This window comes from Setaria viridis, chromosome 1, assembly GCF_005286985.2.
Source record: "Setaria viridis chromosome 1, Setaria_viridis_v4.0, whole genome shotgun sequence".
Lineage (NCBI taxonomy): Eukaryota > Viridiplantae > Streptophyta > Magnoliopsida > Poales > Poaceae > Setaria > Setaria viridis.
The window spans coordinates 30,820,702-30,841,807 of NC_048263.2; the positions used below are offsets into that span (position 1 = coordinate 30,820,702).

At 46.9% G+C, this 21,106-nt stretch overlaps 1 long non-coding RNA gene and 1 pseudogene across 1 annotated transcript; both read left to right on the top strand.

Annotated features, from left to right (window-relative positions):
* The first annotated feature begins 4,238 nt into the window (after window positions 1–4,238).
* LOC140221677 (receptor kinase-like protein Xa21) lies at window positions 4,239–7,587 on the top strand (annotated as a pseudogene).
* A 5,616-nt stretch (window positions 7,588–13,203) lies between these two features.
* LOC140221458 (uncharacterized) lies at window positions 13,204–19,920 on the top strand. The gene is made up of 2 exons (XR_011897245.1): window positions 13,204–13,576; window positions 18,576–19,920. It is a non-coding gene; the product is annotated as an uncharacterized lncRNA (long non-coding RNA).
* Window positions 19,921–21,106: the final 1,186 nt, after the last annotated feature.

Here is a 21,106-nt window from a genome sequence, read left to right on the forward strand (position 1 = left end):
AATGCTCACTTGGACTTTTATAAAGCACGCGGCACTTATGTCCAGGAATTCGCAATCGATCGCAGAACAAAGCAAGCAAGTCTGCACAATCAATTCAGGGAGCACCACAAACGTACCATAGCTGATTTGGAAACGATAAGTTTCACAAGTAAACCATTAGTCCATTACACGTGCTGAGTTTTATCAGCATCCGTAGGCGGACGAGAATGGTCAGACGACGTGTCCCAGTCCGGCTGCAGAGCAAAGAGCTGGACTAGCAGTAGAGCTGCGGGATTCGAGGCTGGACATGCCGCAACAACCTTGCCCAGCTCAAATAGCGACAGCACCCGTAGGTGAGTGAGATGGACGTTGAAAAATCTGCAGTAACTGGCGAGTTTCGCAGACCCGCCAGGGTCTTCGTCGCCATAGCTTGTCAGCGACTGCGGGTTTGGGACGATGTCAGTTGCAGGCTGAAAAGCGGCTGACCGGCGAGTTCGATGGCCTCAAGAATCTCCTCTGCACCACCGGTCAAGCTAAAATAAAGCGTTCAGTTGGGTTCGATGGTTTTGTGCGGAGTTCTTGTGGTGCGGCATCGGCAATGGGGCCATGGGGGCAACCGAACATGCTGTTTTGTGGTTGTACCGGCCTTGTACAAACTGCCATCTGATGCTGTCCATCGTCAATGATCAGTTTGCAGGAATGTTAAAAAGATGGGTTAACGCTAAACGCAATGACAAGTAGTACAAAGGGATCAGCCCGAAATATCTCTGTTCGTTTCCTATTGAAAAGTAAAATAACTGGACAAACAGTAGAAAGCTGGGATTAGAGGTGCGCATGCCGTAACAATCTTGTCGAGCTCAAATAGCGATGTGGCGCATGGATGGAGACACGGAGGCTGAAAATAGGGCAACTCTGGTTGGTTTGACTGACTTAGGGTCTTCGCTGTAACGGTGGTCAAGAATCAAGATAAGGTAAGATGTCACATAGCCTCAAGCAACGAAAGTGTGTGGATGTGAGATGTGCTGTTAAACTCTCTTGGACCCATGGGTACCCCCAGCAAAGTTCATGGCTCATTTTGTCAATGAAGGAAACTTTATTGATCTTAACCAAATACCTTGATGGTATAATCATATTAAGATAACTTCTGGCGACTTGGCCTCTGTACAGTTAGGATACACATATGACATAGCCTAAGTATTACAAGGTTCATGCATCATCAAAGACGACCCGGCAAAGGCAAGAAGAAAAGGCTGTCATGTTGCGCCCTCTCGATCCGATCAGAGGCTGTTGTTCTCTCCTGATTACCAATACATGCATTTTTGGATTATCTCTTGCCGTTAGGCCTGCCATGTTGTTCCTGACTGTAAATTTAAATTAGTAGCGGTTGCCACACTTGATTTAGATCATCTTTTTTTTGTCCAGTTGTCCAGTTAATTGGCGCGTAAAGTAGCTCCGCTGGTGAACACAGAATGCCGCCATGCTAATATTTCATATTTCGCAGGTAACAAGCTAGGCCACAAGGGCATCATGTTTGTCTACCAACAACCAGCAAAACTGACCATGCTTATGATATTGGCTTTGTTGCTTCTGTCTTACGGAGTTGGCGGCATCCGTTGCTTAACGATATCGAACACCACAGACATGCTATTGTTATCTGTTTTCAGGGGGGACGTCACCAGTGATCCAAAAGGAGCATTGAACTCCTGGAACACCACCACCCCCTATTGTCAGTGGAAGGGCATCACATGCAGCCTCAGGCACCCAGGGCGAGTCACGACGTTGGAACTGAGCGACCAAGACTTGTCCGGCCCAATTTCACCCTCACTTTTTTTGCGAAATTTTTCACCATCACTTGGGAACTTAACTTTCCTTAAAGGTACTCAATCTGTCCCAAAACAGCTTCTCGGGGGAGTTACCTCAGCTCAATCGCCTCCAGAAACTTCAAATCCTTGATCTGGGAAACTCACTGCAGGGCAGTATTCCAGATACACTCACAAATTGTTCAAACTTGAAGCATTTGGACCTCTCTGGCAACAAGTTAACGGGCAAAATTCCTCCAAAAATAGGGTTCCTTCCTGGTTCCTAAAAGATCTCGTTAGTTAACCTTCTCCTTTATCAAAACAAGCTTAATGGGACCATCCCACCAACCCTCATCAACGCCACCCCCAGCTGGCAGCTATGGAGGATTTACCCTGGAGCAAATCAACTGGAAGGGAGCATTCCCGACCAGCTTTTGGCAATTGCCCAATATAATCTCGTTGTTACTTGGTGAAAATATCCTTTCAGGTTCCATCACTCCAGCCCTTTCCAATCGGTCTTCTCTTCGTACTCTAGACTTGAATTCAAACATCATGGGTAATACATTGCCAGCAAACATAGGTAACATCTTCCCTGATCTTATACTACTAGACCTGTACAATAACAGGTTAGAGGGTCAAGTCCCAGTTTCATTAGGCGATGCTTCAGGGCTGCAACTGGTAGATCTATCATTTAACAGTTTCACTGGTCAAGTTCCTAGAATTTTTGGTAAAACTTCCGACTAAATTTTCTAAACTTTCATAAGAACAAACTCGAAGCAAAATACATCCAAGGCTGGGAATTCTTGGACACGCTGAGCAATTGTAAACTACTGCAAACACTTATACTAAGTCAAAATCAGTTTTTTTTTGAAAGAACAGGAGGGGAATTAATCCCCTACTGGATATGTATTAATATAATAAGGAAAGAGTTGAGTTACAGAAGCCAGAAAGAGCTAAGTAGAATCATCAAGACTTCACAGAGATCCAGTTGTTTGTGACCAAAGATGAGGGGCTAAGAGCTATTGTAAAGATTGAATCCAAACTGTCATATTAGGGATCATTGTCGGTCTTGCCCTGTGAAGGAGGGTAGAGAACTCGGAGATGAATTTCCTTTTGCATTGTTGAACTGCTGGGTCAATTCCGTTGAACATCCAATCGTTTCTTACTGTCCAGATTGACCAGGTCATGAGAATCATGATTTCCATATAGAATGGCACTGCCAATCGGTCTTTTATCTGCCTGAAAATGGACTGAAGTGATCTCGTTGTGATCACAGAGACACCAATCGACTGCCAACATGCTTTTGCAAAGTTGCATCTGAGAAAGAGGTGGCTTACTGTTTCTCTTTTTTGCAGAATGCAGAGATCACAAGTGTATGATTCTAGGATCATATGTTTCCTCTGTAGGAGGTCTCTTGTGCTGAGTCTATCCTTAAGGAGCAACCAAAAGAATACCTTATGTTTCATCTGGCATCTAGATTTCCATAGTCAGGAGAAAATTGGGTGAACATGTCTTTAGCCAATAATTGTTTTATATGTCCTGGAGGTGCTGAACACTGAGGTGCCCCAGATATAAGTCCATCTGTCCTTTCCTTGTGCCACAGGCATTTGTTCTATAGATTGTTCTAACGAGATTAGCTGCTCATAGGCCTGTGTTGAGAGGGGAATGTTGAAGTTATGTAGTAGATTTGTCCCCTCAGTAGCCTCCTTATAAGAGATGTTAGCATTTTTGGCGAACGGAGAATAGTTGTGGACTGGTTTGTGCCAGAATTGTTCCATTCCAAAGATCATTCCAGAAGAGAACTGTGGAGCCATCTGCTATAGTTGGGGATGCAATACCTTTGTAGGTGTCTAGAAGTTTGACGACGTCTCTCCACCAGAATGAGCCCTTTCGCTGCTGTCCAGGTAGTTTCCCTTGGCTGTAGTAATTTTCCCAAATAAGGTTCACCCAGGGAATGTCAGCTTTAGTAAAAAATTTGTGGAGAAATTTCAGGAGCATTGCGTCATTATGTGTAGAGAGGTTAATAACACCAAGGCCACCTTGTTTCTTGGGGACTGTAACCATAGTCCATGCTGCTTTGTGTGTTTTTTTTGACTGCATGTCTGCCCCTCTCCACAGGCAGTGTTTCCTATATTTATCAAGCTGTTGTATTACCCCTTGTGAAGTTTTAGGGTCCCTGCATAAAAGACTGCTGCAGATGAGAATACTGAGTTGACCATTTCAAGTTTTCCCCCTTGGCTGAGGAAAGTAGAGGTGCAGATAAGTCGTTTCTCAATCTTCTGAATAAGGGGCAGAAAATCTGCAATACTTGGCTTTGTGGTTCCTAGAGGTAGTCCCAAGTAGGTGAAAGGCAGGCTTCCTGTTTGACATTCAAAATCAGTTGCAAGGATCTATACCAAATTATATAGGTATAAACACTTATACTGCAAACACTTATACTAAGTCAAACACCAGCCTTCAATGGCTCGCGTTAGGTATAAACAAGTTATCAGGGTCTGTTCCTATGAGCATATCGAACCTATCTGGTCTAACATTACTTCAACTAAATACAACAGTCTCAGCGGTCCAATTGGAGAGTGGATTGGAAAGATGAAAAACTTACAGGGTATAATTCTCCAGGTGAACAATTTGATTGGACCAATCCCGTCCTCCATTGGTGACCTTACTCATTTGGAATTTCTCTCTCTCGCACAAAACAATTTCACTGGTACCATACCTACCAGTTTGGGATACCTTCAACAACTCTCAAATTTGGACCTTTCCAACAACAATTTACATGGTAACCTACCTGCAGAGGTTTTTAGTATCCAAACATTGACTACATGTGTGCTTTCATACAACAAACTAGAAGGTCCTATGCCTGAGTTTAGCAATGTTAAATAACTCACTGAACTACGTCTGTCATCCAACAGAATTCTTGGTGAAATCCCTGCCACTTTATCTGAATGTCAAGAGTTGAATGTCATTGAACTAGACCAGAATATTCTAACAGGAAGCATTCCATTGCCTTCAGGTAATTTGGCAACTTTGAACATGCTCAATCTTTCCCACAACAATTTGTCAGGCTTCATCTCAACAACTCTAAATCATCTGAATCTTTTGACTCACTTGGATCTTTCTTACAATCACCTCCAAGGAGAAATACCAATCAATGGAGTGTTTGCAAATGCAACAGCTGTTTCCCTCAACAACAACAACTGGGGGCTTTGCGGAGGAGTGATAGATCTCCGCATGACTGTGTGCCCTGCAGTTACTCGGAAAATAGAGTGGAAACATTATTTGACCATCTTACTTATTCCAGTATTTAGCTTCATGTCACTCGCGATGTCAATTTATATTACAGTCCTTGGGAAGACATCATGAAGGCTAAATTTATCATTACTTTCTTTTGGTAAGAAATTCCCTATGGTTTCTTATATGGATCTAGCTCAAGCTACAGGGAACTTTTCAGAGTCCAACCTAATTGGAATGGGAAGCTACAGTTCAGTATATAGAGGGAAGCTAACTAAAGCTAAAGTCCAAGTTGCTATTAAGGTTTTTGACCTTGAGGTAAGATTTGCATATAGAAGTTTTGCCTCAGAATGTGAGGCTTTGAGAACCATTCTACATAGGAATATTCTTCCTATACTAACTTCATGTTCAACTATAGACAATAATGGTTATAATTTTAAGACCCTAATTTATGAGTTCATGTCTAACGGGAGTTTGGATACATTGTTGCATCAAAAACATGGTGGTGTTTCTCCAAAACTTTTTGGCTTATCTCAAAGAATAAGCATATGTGTTGACATAGCCGATGCATTAGCCTATTTACACCATGACTGTGGAAGGCCCATTGTCCACTGTGATCTGAAACCAACTTATATCCTTCTTGATGATGACATGAATGCTTATTTGGGAGACTTCGGCAAAGCAAGTATTGTTGTTGATTCTAGGTCAATAGCAGTTGGACATTCAGGTTGCAGTAGTTCTCTCGCTATCACAGGAACTATAGGCTATATTGCTCCAGGTGTAAATGAAGAATTTTGCCATCGCCTCCACTAATTTGTATACTATCTGTTATGCACACAATAATAATTGAGTAAAATGCACTATAGGTCCCTAAACTTATTTAGTTGTGTCATTTAGGTCCTCCTACTTCTAAAATGCATTTTTGGGTCTCCAAACTATCTAAAATGGTCCATTCAGATCCCCAACACACCAAAGCATTTTGACCCCGACGTGGCTAGCCACCGTAGCACCACGTTGGCGAATATATGTAAGAGAAACCCCCTTATTTCCATGACCTTCGTTCTAGCTAGGTCCTCAACTCCCTCCCCTCCCATCTCGTATCTCCGTGCGCCATTCCCGCCGGCCGCCGCCGCCCTCGTCGGGGAAGGGCCACTGGGCCCATGTGGGCAAGGACAGCGCCAAGCGGCTGGCAGCTCGAGAGCAGGGCAAACAGCACGGCGCAAGCGGGGGCAGCAGCTACGGCGATGTGGACCGGCGGCGTGAACGGGCCGACTGCCTGGGTGCAGCCGCGAGGCTGGCAATGAGCTTCGGCACGGGTTGGGCTACATGGCCGGCAACGAGCTCAAGCACAACTGCCCACCATCCCACATATCCCGACTGCATCACCCGTGCATCACGGAACTCACTGTCACCGCCCTTCCTTCGTCGCCGCACCCCACCAGTCCCCCGACCACCCACCGCTCCCCTTCTCCTCTGTCTTCCTAATGTGTCATGTTCTCATCCTCCTTGCTCCTCTGGCAGCCGTCACTCGATTTGATCGAAGCCAGCAGTAGGATCCGATTCGTTTGCTCCTCTCTCTGATGGCTTGCTTGAGTTAAAAATCGGATGTGCTTTCAAGATCCGTGTGTATTGGAGCAGAATGGATAGCATGTTGTAACAAATCAGTGTATGGGAAAACAAATTTTCTAGCACACAGTGGTGGACAGTCTCTGTCGCCACCCTGCTCGCCAGCAGCAAGTTTAATCGCCCATCCAGATCGCGCAGCTCAACCGCCCGCGCTAGCCGTTTGCTCACCTGTCACATTGCTTGCCCGCCTGCGCCGTCCTCCTGCGCTGTCCGCCCCCAGGCAGCCGTTGGGCAGGGGAAGGGAGGTGGAGACCCTGCCGGCCGCCGCCCGCATGCAGCTACATAGCGCCACGGGGGAATGGAGAGGCGACGCAGGAGGAGCGAATGGAGAAGATGCGGACTGCCGGGGGGGGGGGGGGGTTGCGTTGTTGCGTATTTTCACCGGTGTGGCGCCAAGGTGGCATGACACATCGGTGTTGGAGGCTCGACTGGCATGTTTGGACTTGGGATGAACAGTTTAAATAGTTTGGGTACCAAAAATGCATTTTAGAAGTTCAGGACCTGATTGACACAGTGGGACAAGTTCGGGGATCTGTGGTGCATTTTACTCATAATAATTTTATTTTTCAATTTTTCAGAGTATGCTCAAAGTGTTCATGTATCAACCTGTGGGGATGTCTATAGTTTTGGCATAGTACTTCTGAAGATGATTATAGGCAAAAGACCAATTGATTCTATGTTTGAGGGTGCACTCAGCATTATCAGCTTTATGGAGAGAAATTATCGAGATCAAGTGTTACATACCATTGATGCTCATCTCCAAGAGGAATGCAAAGACTTTATTAAAGCAATGGTGGTAACAGAAAACAAGGTCTATCGATGTGTGTTGTCCCTCGTGCAAGTTGCGCTTGCTTGTACATTTCCATTCCCAAGGGAAAGACTGAGCATGAGAGAAGTCGCCATTAATAACTTACATGCAATCAGAAAATCATATGTCGCAGCAATTAAGTGAGAGAAATCATATGTGGTGTTAAGCCAAGTTGTTTGTAGTATGTACTATGTAGTACCAGCCCATACTAATATTTGCCTTTTGAAGCTTTAGATGTTGGGATTTGAGGTGCTGTTTGGATTTTTTTTATTTGGTGTCTCTGGAATATAAGTGTGACTTGTTAGAATTGATCCTATTTATATTACATAGAAAGGGCCTATTATCTCTATCAAGATGATTCTAATTTGTTGGATGTTATTTATTCTAGTATCTGGAACATGAAATACATGGAGTGGATCAAGAAAAAAAAATGGAACTATGATTCATACTCACTATTTCGACCTCGCAACCAGACTGGAAAAAAATTCAAGTAGTTCTTAATAAAAGAAAGAAATTTTTTTCGTTCCAATTTTGTTTGCCCAAAAGACAACTTTTTTCTCTTTCAATATATGATCATCAAGCAGAGTAACAGTAATGGAATTAGAAAGCAACAGCAGGGATTTTTCAGATTAGATGCTGCACATTATTGATGCAATGCTCATCTCCAAGAAGAATGTAAGGGTTTTATTCAAGCAAAGCTGAAACAGATAATATGGTGAATTCGTGATTGCTATCTCTAGTGCAGATCACTCTTTATTGCGCTCGGCTATTCCCAAGAGAAAGAATAAACATGAGAGTTGTCAGTGTAAGTTGCAATCAATCAGAATGGCATATGTGGGATCAATCAAGAGAAAGCAGTCATAATTCATACTTAGTAGAGTATTTTACAATGTGGTAGAAATCTTGCGTAGTCAGTTTAGGTTCTCTTTGAATGCAATGGGCACAAAGTTGGCAATTCAGCCTATGAGTTTGCATGTTAAAAAAGAACGAGCTACCCTGCTATAAAGCTGTAGCCTGTAGGCGGTGAATGATGAACAGTGTATAGTGCCATCATATTAAGATTTGGCTTTTGAGCATTTGGAAAAATGGATTTGATAAAGCATCAATAAGTTCAGAAAGTATTCAGATCGCTTCTATGGTAGTGTGTGACTGTAACACTGAGTGGTGTTTGAAACAACTTTATGATAAATGGAACGGCGCTGCTAATCGACCACAAGTCCGCAATCTAGCTAACAACTGCTCGGATCCCTTATCCGAACCTCATACTACACACTAGTAGAGAATTGGACTTTAATCCCGGTTGGTAGGGTGCAAATATCCCGAAAATGCATCCGGGACAAACCAACCGGGACAAAAGGGGAGCCGACTTTTTTGTTTTTTAACCCTTTTTTCGAAAGATTCTCACAAATAGGCCCCTGGCGGAACCAATTCCAAAAATGGACCCTTAGCTTGGCGCCATCCACGCTGGCGCCAAGCTACAACGTCTCGGCGCCAGCCATCCTGACGCCAAGGTCTTTGCGCAGCTGCTGACGCGGATGCCGACGTGGCGGGGGCTTGGCGCCAGCCATGATGGCGCCAAGCCTTGGCGCCATGGATCTTGGCGCCAAGCTTGGCGCCGTAGATCTTGGCGCCGAGCTATCTACGACATACCTCTTCGCATTTCGAACTAAAGAAGTATAATTATTTCTAGGAGTGTGCAACAAACTAAGTTGTGGTTCAATTGGTTAGGAGGTGAGTTCCTTAGCTTGGAGACCCGAGTTCAAACCCCAGTGTTGAACCATTTTATTTTTTTTTCTCTGTTGTACAGGTAAACAAGCGGTGCAACTTTATTTGAACTCGGGTCTCCAAGTTAAGGAACCCACCTCCTAACCAGTTGAACCACAACTTAGTTCGCTGCACACTCCTCGGAATAATTATACTTATTTAGTTCGAAACGCGAAGAGGTACGGCGTAGATAGCTCGGCGCCAAGATCTACGCCGCCAAGCTTGGCGCCAAGATCCACGGCGCCAAGGCTTGGCGCCATCATGGCTGGCGCCAAGCCCCCGCCACGTCGGCATCCGCGTCAGCAGCTGTGCAAAGACCTTGGCGCCAGGATGGCTGGCGCCGAGACGTTGTAGCTTGGCGCCAGCGTGGATGGCGCCAAGCTAAGGGTCCATTTTTGGAATTGGTTCCGCCAGAGGCCTATTTGTGAGAATCTTTCACGAAAAGGGCTAAAAAATAAAAAAGTCGGAAGGGGGGGTCTTTTATCCCGGGTCACTCAACCGGGACAAAAGACCCCCTTTTATCCCGGTTGGTAATTGTAGAGACCGCCGACGCTGCAAAAAAAAATAAATTCCCGAGCTCCCAGGCGATTTTTCACGTCCCAAGTCACAAGTCACGCGATTTTTCACGCGAAATATGCGCGTGCGCGGTTCGTGGGATTCGAACCCACAACCTCCAGCCTCGCGCGTAGCTTCCTTGCCATCCCACCTACACACCACATCTGACTATGTAGGGGATACTATCCTTTTGTATTAACTCGTGGGGGACCCTTTTATCCCGGTTGGAAACACCAACCGGGATAAAAGACCCCCTTTTATCCCGGTTGGTGTTTCCAACCGGGATAAAAGGGTCCCCCACGATTTAATCCCCTTCCAGTCACCTTCCAGTCACCTCGTTGGGGACCCTTTTATCCCGGTTTGAAACACCAACCGGGATAAATGACCCCCTTTTATCCCGGTTGGTGTTTCAAACCGGGATAAAAGGCTCTTGACCCTTTTATCTCGGTTGGTGTTACCAACCGGGATAAAAGGGGGGGTCTTTTATCCCGGTTGGTGTTTCAAACCGGGATAAAAGGCCTCTCAGAGTCTTTTTTTCGTATTAGCCTTTGCAACCGGGATAAAAGGTTCCGGTTGGTGAGCCCCCCACCAGTGACCGAGTTTTAGTCCCGGTTGGTGAACCTTTTGTCCCGGGCCAACTTTAAACCGGGACAAAAGGGGGCGTATGGAAAGCCAATTCTCTACTAGTGACAGTCACGCAAAAAGTTAAGGTCAGCGAGATCCTGCGCGTACCATTAGTACGGCCGCTGGTCAGCCACCTGCTTCACCGTCTACCGCTGCCCGCAACTGCGACTGCTCCATGCTCTGGCCCCAAAGGGCGCGCGCCGCTAGCGCTCCCGTAGTGGCCGATTTCATCCGTAACAGCGCGGTGCCGCCGCGGTGGGAACCGCTTCGTCGCTTTGCGACTGTGGTGAGATTTTGCCCGTTTGTAGCCGTCGTTGGGCAAGAAGGCCGACGAGTCTAGGTTGGCTGGGCTGTTTTTATTTTTGGACCATGGCACGATAGTCCGCTCTTCTTCTTTGGACAGCCTTCTAGGCCGTGCACTACGGGAAACAGACAGTTCGCCGAGTGCCTGGGGCACTCGGCAGGCACTCGGCGAAGGTCCAAAAACACTCGGCGAAACGTTTGCCGAGTGTAACATTAACACTCGGCAAATGACACACGGTAAATTTTGACTCGGCAAAGTTAACTTTGCCGAGTGTTTTATGTCGTGCACTCGGCGAAGCTTTCGCCGAGTGACCAAACACACTCGGCAAACATATTTTTCGAAAAAAATAAAAAAAAACAAAAGTGCCAGCCGCCACCACCACCGGCACCACTGCCGGCCACCACCACCGGCCTCCACCACCGCTGCCTCACCACGGCCGCCGCCCACCGGCCTCCACCACCGCCACGGCCGCCGCCCGCCACGCCGCCTCGCCACGGCTGCCGCCCCCCACGCCGCCTCGCCACGGCCGCCGCTCGCAACGCCGCCTCGCCACGGCCGCCGCCCGCCACGCCGCCACATCCGCCGGGGAGGGGCGGGCCACCCAGAGCTTCCGGCGGCCGACCTTGTCGACGAGGACGATGGAGACGACGGTGGCGGGCCGCGCGTCGCCGGGGAGGGGATCCAGCCGGGGGAGGGAGGGCCGCCTCCCATCCTCACACGGATCTAGCCCCCGCCGCCCGGATCTGGCCTCCGCCGGGGGAGAAGGGGAGAGCTGGATCTGGGGGGAGAAGGGGAGAGGGGAGGCGGCGTCCGGCGGGAGGGGAGGAGGAGGGGGGCGGCAGCGTGAGGAGGAGGAGGAAGGGGCCGGCGTGAGGGGAGGAGAAGGGGGGGTGGCGGCGTGAGGGGAGGAGGAGGGGGCCGGCGGCGTGAGGGGAGGAGGAGGGGGGCGGTGGCGTGCAGGGGAGGAGGGGGGCGGCGACGTACAGGGGAGGAGGGGGCGGTGTGAGGAGGAGCTAGGGGGCCGGGGGTGCGGCGTGAAGGAGGGGGGTGGGCGGCGTGAAGATGAGGGGGCCGGGGGGTGGGGTTGCGGCCGGGTATTTTTTGAGGGGGGGCCAGCTGGTCGCCGAGTGTCCTACATGGACACTCGGTAAAGGATTTCTTTGCCGAGTGTCCAACGTAGGACACTCGGCAAAGTTTTTTTGAAAAAAAATTAAAAAATATCCAACAGTTTCAAAAAAATACCAAATTTTCACACGAACCAATATATGTTGTCTATTGACTATACAAAAAGTTTGGCAATCAAACCAAACTTGACCGTCACTTCGACTCTAAATCTTATCGAATCCTCTCAAAGTTAGTATTCTTCTTCTGAGATGCTTCGGTCTGTAATCATTGTACATGATGAAATGTGCAAAACCTTCTCAATTTTTTTCCACAGCCTCCACGTATTATATCATCACATCATGACAAATCTCATGATTTTCAGACTTTGCTTGTTTTTTTACAATTTAAAAATACTACTGCCACACGTTCATGGTCGTGTTTCCTGAACAAGATGTTCAAAATTTCTTTTCATTTCATGGGTCAGGTCTCAAATATGGCCAAATAATATGAATATCATTTTTCTACTCATTTTGTTCCATAATTTGAATCACTTGCAGTTCAAATTTGACTTATACCAAAAATTTCCTTGAAATGCAATTAATTAAAGAAATATAGCAAATAAATCCAAAAATATACCAAATTTTAAGATGGAGTACCACATGTTGTATGTGGGGAGTAGAAAAAATTTCATGGTGAAAAGAGAAAAAAAATTATTTTTTTGCCGAGTGTAAAAAAAAACACTCAGCAAATCCCCCTCTTTGCCGAGTGTCTTTTTTGACACTCGGCAAACCACCCTCTTTGCCGAGTGTAAAAAAAATACTCGGCAAAGAGGGGGGTTTGCCGAGTGTTTTTTTTTGACACTCGGCAAAGCCCCGATTTGCCGAGTGTTTTTTCTTTGCCGAGTGTTTTTGGCTTGGCACTCGGCGAAGAGCTTGTTTGCCGAGTGCTCGAAAAAAAACACTCGGCACAAAAAATATACTCGGCAATTTTCAGCTTTCCCGTAGTGGTGGAACACGTAAGGTTATTCAGTTTCTACACATTACCATATACTCATATGAATAATGTTATCTGAATACAACAACATCAGGAGTGCAACTTGTTGTGAAGTCAAACAATAACATCGATTACTTCATCACATGCCAATGTAGCTTCCAAAATATCGAAAAAAATAGTTAAAGATAACGCAATACAACTATACTGACATACTGTAATTACACAACTATAGCCGCAATATTAATTTGGCTTGCATAAATTTTTTTTAACGAACGGGCACAAACCGTGCACCATTTCTATTCTATTAATATAAAAGAAGTAATAAACGGGCAGCCAAGGAAGGCTCCCTACACGCTAAGAAAATGTACAAATGTAAAAAAAACTAAAACTGAACAGAAAATTTGGATCTACACATCTAGGATGTGGTTTGAATTCCCAAAGATCTTTCTCCAAAGAATTTATCAAGATGCACAATCCTTAACAGACTACCACAATAATACACGAGGTGTTAGTTTTGATCTCATCCGACTCGGTCCAATGACCGAGTCGGACTCCTCGATAGGGTACGCCCAACCGAACATGGTTGGCGGGCTCCCGTCGCGCAGTGCTATAAATAGAAGGTGGGGGCCAGGGGCACGCACGCCAAGGTTCATCGTGCCCACCAAACCCACTTGACAAATCCTGGACCGATCATCCTAGCACTGAAGCAGCGGGAAGCTCCGCCGCCGCCTACACTCACCATCAACACCGCTGTCACCGCCATGACGAGCTCCTCCTCCAAGCCCGATGGTCGGTATCTCTCCCTCTGCCTCTCGGTTTTCTTAATTAGCTAGAGGTCATGTTGATTTTAGCCTATAGATGAACCCCAATTGATCACTGGTTAAGTTTTTGAGTCAATGCTAAGCTAATTAGTTCTATCACGAGGTTGTATTTCCTCAAGACATGAAAGAACATGATGTCATGAAAGAATATACATCCTCAAACAGAACGAATATTGCATGGATGTAACTCACATTCTCAGATCTAGTGTCGCTCAATTTGATTGGGGAGGTGGTGACTACACTTTCGGGCTGCGGGCAACCCTGCTGCCCCCATTGGACTCGTCGCTCCAGAATGCAAACCATTACTGGTGATACAGTGACCTTGTTTCGGTGTGAGCTTTTTTTGAGCCCTTATGAACAGGTAGTTGAGGGAACCAAAGGACATATAGCATATATGGATCGCTCCATAATACTTGTATTTTGGGTACCAGATGGGTGCCTGCGGGTAAGTTTGTATACCCGCACACTACCTGCGGGTGAGAATTCATACCCATACTCTCACCCGCGAGTAAGAATTGGTATCCATACCTACCCTCGCTCGTGGTTCCGGTGGCGTTGTGTCCGGCCAAATACATTCCGTTGAGCGACCACCCTGCGCGAGACGACACTGCACCAGCGGACGCGGCGGCCTCATCATTCATGTGTGCAATGATCGTTGCACCTCGTTCCCTTGCCGCCGGGATGCTCGTGAAGGACCGTGTCGCGAGCTACCACCGACCACTACTAGACATTAGTCGTGGGGTGTGTTCACGTGAGTATACGCTTGCGGCCTTGCCGGCTGTGGCTGATGTAGTCGCTCAGTGTTTCGTCCGGTACACCGTACACGTCGCTTGTTTCGTCTGGGCAACGGTTTCTCATATGCTGGAGATGCTGCCATGCTGGCATAGGCGAGCTAGCTTCTGATCTCTGTGCAGTAGATGTTCTGTGTGCGCGATTCTCTTATTGCAAGTGGTGCAAAAATAACTAGCCATAAACATTCAACAAGATGCAAGCTGTATCCGGCATTCCAGGGTGGAGAATGGCCCTTGTACAGTGGTACTTTTGTACAACCACTGATTTCACAGTTCGGGACGCACGTCCTATACTCCAAGTGCCTAATTTTTTCCTTGCCTTAGTCGCTAGCATGTTAGCGACAGCGGCTCTCCGGTGGAACTTGCACGGGGCGTGGTGGACCAACCTGGCTGTGAGGGCATCAGGGCAGGGCAATGGCAACGGAGCGCGGCCAAAGGAGAACTTTCGGATAGGAAGCTTGGGGCAGGAGCCACAGTGATTGCTACTGACGCTTCACGCTCGTATGCATAATGCTCGTAGGGTTAGGAAGGCCTGTTGCCGTGTTGTACTACCGGGAACACATAAGAATTTTCGGACTGCCCACGCCGCAGCCTCCTCTTTGATTTTTGCCAAAAGACCTATCTTCTTTGGCTGGAGCAAAAAGACCTAGTGATTATAGCGTGAGAAAAACTTCTTTATGTGCACTCTCTTTTCCAATTAGCTAGACTCTACTCTACCTTCTTTATAAATGAAATAGGTACAATCTCATACCTATTTATTTAAAAAAAAGAATTATGAGACTGCATACTGTGCTAGTGCATCGCCCGTTTCATGAACCTATGAAAAAATCATGCTGGTTATATAAAACTGTTACACAATTTCCCGAAAGGAATTTCGATAAACATAGATCTATATATTTGAACTTGAATTTTTAGATCATACTAGAACTTCTTCAATATATAGATCCATATACAAGCAAACGAGCCTCTAGCTGAGTTGGTTATAGCATCTTCAGCAGATTCCTTTTCTACTTTCCCCTTTTCTCTTTTAAGCCAAAAAAGGGGTTAGGGGGAGAAAAACTAGCTCCAGCCGACCCTCTTTCCATTCCCCATTCCTCTTTATTTTTTTCTCAATCCCCTTTATTACTCCCCGTCTCCCCTTTACAAAAGTTAATTCACCCCTCTCCCTTTCCTTCTCCCTTTCCTCCCTTCCTCTCATGCCACACGATCCGCAAGCCACAGGATTCCCTGGCTGCCCGATCTGCCTCGCCGGCCACCTTGGCATTCACGCCACCACCAACTATCCTATGCGCGTCGCTGACCTAGCAACGCCATCTGCAAGCTCCACGTGTGCAGTTGGCCTGGTAGCGCTATCCATCGCCGGCCGCCCTCTGCCTCGCAACGCCGTCCCGACCATGCACGGTGGTCGCGCCACCGGAGGCCGCCGCCCGCCCCTACCCAGCATGGGCTCGCACGCCAATGTCGGCTTCCTTCTGCCCACACCATCGCTGCTCCACCCCCGCTGCCACCGTGTGGGCTCGCCCCGCCATCGTTGCTCCACCCCCGCCACCGCTCTGCCTTGTCACTTCCAGCCCGCAGGCCATCATCATCGTCCTTTGCCCAGAGGCATCCAAGCCCGCCGCCTAGGGTGGAGCGGGAAAAAATCATTAACCCACTGACAAGTAGGCCCCATGCGTAAGAAAGATTGAAAGAGGATCTACTAAAGCAATTCTCCCCAAAATCCTAAAACTATGAAAGGGGAATCCCGACCCTACAGGGGAATAAAGGGGAAAATGGGAAATCAATCTGCTGAAGATGATCTTAGGTGGTTCTAGTTGCACTCCTCATGTCTTGGGTTTGACTCCCCGTAGGAGCGAATCCAGGCTGGAGTTAACAAAACCCCCTCAGAGTTTTCTAGCTCAATAGGCTTGAGAAGGTCTTCTCTTAGCAAAATGCCTAGAGCTATCTTAACAACACCCCCCCTAGTCGAGTTTTAAGCGAACGGGTCTCTATAGCTGAGTTGGTTAGGTGGTTCTAGTAGGACTCTTTAGGTCCCGTGTTTGACTACCCATTGGAGCGAATTTATGGCTAGCGTTTAAAAAAAATCAGTCTATCCCATAACAACTATGGTGCCGCTGTGTAAGAGTGGGGGCGTGGGTAAGGCTTCGGAGGTTTTAAAGATGGGGCTGGGGTTTGGAGGTTTTCTTGACGTGCGTGAGAATGTATTCGCTTAGCAAATTGTCTGGGGGCTATCTCACCTTTGCAAATTGAGTGTTTTTTTATAGATCGATACAATTCAAGTCATCTGACAGTGGGTTCAATAGCTAGCAAAGTTTTTTTTTTGGAAATAGAAATAGCTACCAAAGTTTGTGCTCACAAAGAAAGACATGGTTAGCACTAATGAACACTAGAATCACTAGGTTAGCTCTAATAAAAATAGAATCACTTGGTAGTTGATTTCTCAAAGTAACAACCTACAAGGACATCTATGTTCTCAGCCAGCCAGCCTGATTCTTGAATCCACTAACGATTCCGAGCGATTCCGAGCTCCCTGTCTCCCTGGCAGACCGCCACTGCCTGGCACACACGGTACCACCGTTCGGTGAAGCATTAGTTGTCTCCGTTTCAGCCATTCTCGAGACCATCCAAACAGTTAGGTCAGGCATAAGAGGACATCATTGTAACACCCAAATTTTAGAGAATTCAAATTTATTAAAACTTGCTCAAATTAGGATGTCATTTAGATTCTAGGCATTTAATTTCATTTTCTTTAATTTAATTAATTCATCATAGGGTTATTTGTGCATTCATGCTGGAGCATAATTTTTGATTGTTGGAGTTTGAACCAAAAATTTGAATTTCAAGTTTAAATTCAATTTCCAAAACCATTTCCTTTTCCTCTTTCTTTTTGTTTTTCTTCTTCTCCTCCTGGGCCGCATCTCTCCTTCTTTTCCCTTCTTCTTCTTCTTTCGGCCCAGCCGAGCTGCAGCCCCTCCGGCCGCCCCACCCTTTGCCGGCCCAGCTCCCGACACCCCTGCGGCCTGCCACTCGCCTCTTCTCCGCGGCCCGCGAACCGCGCGCGGCCCAGCCGCAGCAGCTCCGCCGGCCCCCTCCTCTTTTCTTCTTGCCGGCCCAGCTTCCCCACCCGAGCGGCCCACCGCTCCGCCTCTGGCCGGCCTGCGAAGTCCGCCGCTCGCTCGTCGCCCCGCGGCCCGCGAATGCGCGCGCCGGCCCAACAGCATCGCCAGCCCGCCTACCGCCCGTCGTCGCCTACCTCCGGCCGTATCCGGCCGGGACTCCCCGCAACCACCGCGCCGCCATCTCCGGAATCCCGTCGGCCCCCGCTCCGAATCCGCCGCGATTCAAACCCGGGGCCGCTCTATCTCCAAGCGCGCCGCCCCTATATAAGTCACCGCCCCCTCCCCGGCCTCGAGCACCCCGCGCCTACGCCCGAAACCCTAGCGCCCCAAAGCTCCAGTGCCGCCGCTTCTTCCCCGCCATCAAGCGCCGCCTCCGGTGAGCTCCGGTCGCCGAGGACCCCCAAAACAAGTTCGCCGTGTTCCCCTCTTTCTTTTGGTGCAATCTGCGCGCCAAACCATGCCCCGGAGCGCCTTTTCGGCCAACTCCGGCGACCCGCCGCCGCTCGCTGTCGCGCGCCGCCGCTCGCCGCCGCCGCGAGTCATCGATGACCACGACCGTCAGATCTTGATCCGATGGCCAATAGTGAGTCAAACAAGACCGCGTAACGGTCAACCGAGCCGCGCCGTGCCGCTTTTGCTCTTAAGCCCCCGCCTTTTTCACGAATCAACCCGCGGTCCAGATCGCGTTGAAAATAATTCCAGATCTGCCCTCGCACTTTTCGGTTTAACCCTTGAACTTTTCAAGAATCAACCTGCCGTCCGGAATTTGAGTTTTTGCGTGTTAGACCTTCGGTTTATAGCGTAATTACGTATAAGCCCTCGGTTTTTGCGGTTTGGCCCTAAAAGTTTTGTTTTTCTCACAGAAAAGCCCCTGGATCTTGTTTTAATCATATCTTTTGCATCTTAACTCCGTTTTTCGCGTTCTTTATATCCACGTGTTTGTTTTAAAGCGTAGATCAACTGTTCAAGCTTGTTTTCTCTGTTTAACTATGATTGGTGTACTGTTTTCCTACTGTTTGCCCATGTTTGCTTGTATGTGCCCGTGTGACGCGTGTAGACGTCCTGCAGTTCGAGGGAGTTGAAGACCAAGCCTTCGAGGAGTACGAACAACAGGAGCAAGGCCAAGAAGGCAAGTCGTGTCCTTGATCACTACCTTTTCGTCCTATACACCTTTACTTTCTCGTACTCAACATTTATGCTATGCACATGTTAAGATTAAATTGATGGGTCCCAATTAAGGTTCGCCTAGATTGAATTACCTTTGCCTTGACCAACCGGTTTACTTTATGTTGGGTAGCTCATGCTTAGTGCTTACTTGGTATGGTGGTTTAACTAAACACAATGCTTAATCTTGCTTTACTTCCGTCATACCTTTCATTAATACAAGATCATGTATGATTAATCGGAACATGGAGCGACCACCCAGGAAAACAGTGCTACCACAAGACTAAATGGCTCTGGTCTTGGCTGAATAATTAGAAACTCTAGTTTGGGGTAATCTTACCGAAAGGGCAAGAGGGGAGGCGTTGATGGGATATAGCACTCGCTCTCTTGGGAAGTGGGCTTGGCTAAGACACTATACCCTCTAGGGGACTGATATGTTTCGCTTCGACCTAAAACCTTAGCAGGTTACCACATTGCTAGCGAATCTTTGTAAAGGCCTCGTAGCGTCCCTATGCAATCACACCTCGGAAGTGTGGTATGGTGCCTTGAAAACACCGCATGGTTGGGTCCAAAGTTCTATTGAACTTTTACGCGACTTATGGGTAAAGATGTGCCACCTCTGCAAAGTGTAAAACTGATCGATCAGCCGTGCTCACGGTTAAGAGCGGCCTGGACCCTCACATGATAATAATATCGGAAGATGGATTTAACTTGGTGTCATTTCATGCATATGTTGTTTACTTTATTTATGATCATGTTTAATTTCGGGTGGTATGAACTTATACTTAGTTAATTGCTAATAAAACTTGACCAACTTAATTAAAAGCGAATGCTAATTATGCCTTAGCCATGCCTTGATTTGCCTTACACTACACTATTCCCCACGACTTGTTGAGTACCAACCATAAGTGTACTCACCCTTGCAAAACTGCTGTTCAGACCAAGCTAATTGGGAAGAGGAGTATCTACACGACTTTAAGGAGTTCTAGGCGTACGTTTCTTCAGTCAGCTGCCTGTGGAGTCGTCGTCGTCGTCTTTGGAGTTCCGCTGCGTAATAAATTAGGCTTATGTTTTATTGAGACTTTCGGTCATGTAATAATGTTTAATACTCTCTCTGTTCGCTTTAGCACTGTCTTTGTTATTCACTATTGTCGTACATATGTGTAACTTGATCCTGGCGCACATGTATTTAATGCACTCGATTTTATCCTTAAAATCGGGTGTGACAATCATGCAAACACCTTCCTGGATCGCTTCGCTTCGTGCCGAAACCAGCTAGCTAAACAGTAAACACCTTTGGCGTCGTCGATCGGGGGCTCATCCCTGCACAATATGGCAGTGCTGTTCGATCTCCATCCCACGCTGGCCGGACGCCCGTGGGGCGATGAGTCGTGTCGCAAGCTTTGTCGATCGGGCCGCTAGCTCCAGTTTTTGAGACGAGTGACACGCTCACGTGTGCACGTACGAGTACAGCGAGCAGCGGCTGGAATTTTGCAATTCCTTCGGTTGGGTTGGGTGGTTTTGTGCGGGATCGGTAATGGCGACAACTGGACGAGCTGTTTGTGTTGGCTTCGTGCGGACTGCTCTCAAGTGCATTACATTCATCTTCTGAAGTAGCTAACCCATCTCTTGTGTTGGCTAATTTTCAAGCACTTGCACAGCCAACCACCTTGCTGATGGTGATTTAGCAGAGTTTGAACTTGGAAATTTCAAACTTGGAAATAAAACACACGAAGATCATATATATGACGGTTTGCAGAATATCCTGCAATTATCTCGTCCTCGAATGAACCATTTTTTACACAAAAAGGGAGGTTCACATATTTTCTCCTTCACCTTACTATTACTAATTGGAGACTCCTTTTGAAACCTCCAGGTGAAGCCACCTAAGATTCCTAGGTGAAAACTCTAGTAAAAGAGAGAAATCCTAAAAATTCTCAAAAAAAGCAAAACATCTAGCCATCAATCGATAGACTCAAATCATCATAGCTATTGGATCTATTATGCTTTCTAAAAAATTACCCACCTATGCCATTATAAAAATAGCCTAAAGTAACCCCCTAAATCTGTTTCTAAATTACCCACCTATGCCATTATATAAAATTAACTAAAGTAACCCACCTAATCTTCATCAAAATTACCAACTCATACCATTATAAAACAATATTTAAAATAACAACATAAATTTGCAACTAAATTGCCCACCACTAACACTTCAAAAAAATTAAAATGATCCCTTCAATTTGCATCTATATTATCCACATATGCCATAATTAAAAATAACATGAGGTAACCTAACATTTGAATCTAGTCACCTTAATTAAAAATATACAACAATATGAGTCTAAATCGTCTATTTGTTACACTATTTTTTGACCGGAATATTTCTTACACTATTGGTATATGATATAATAGCTAAGGTAT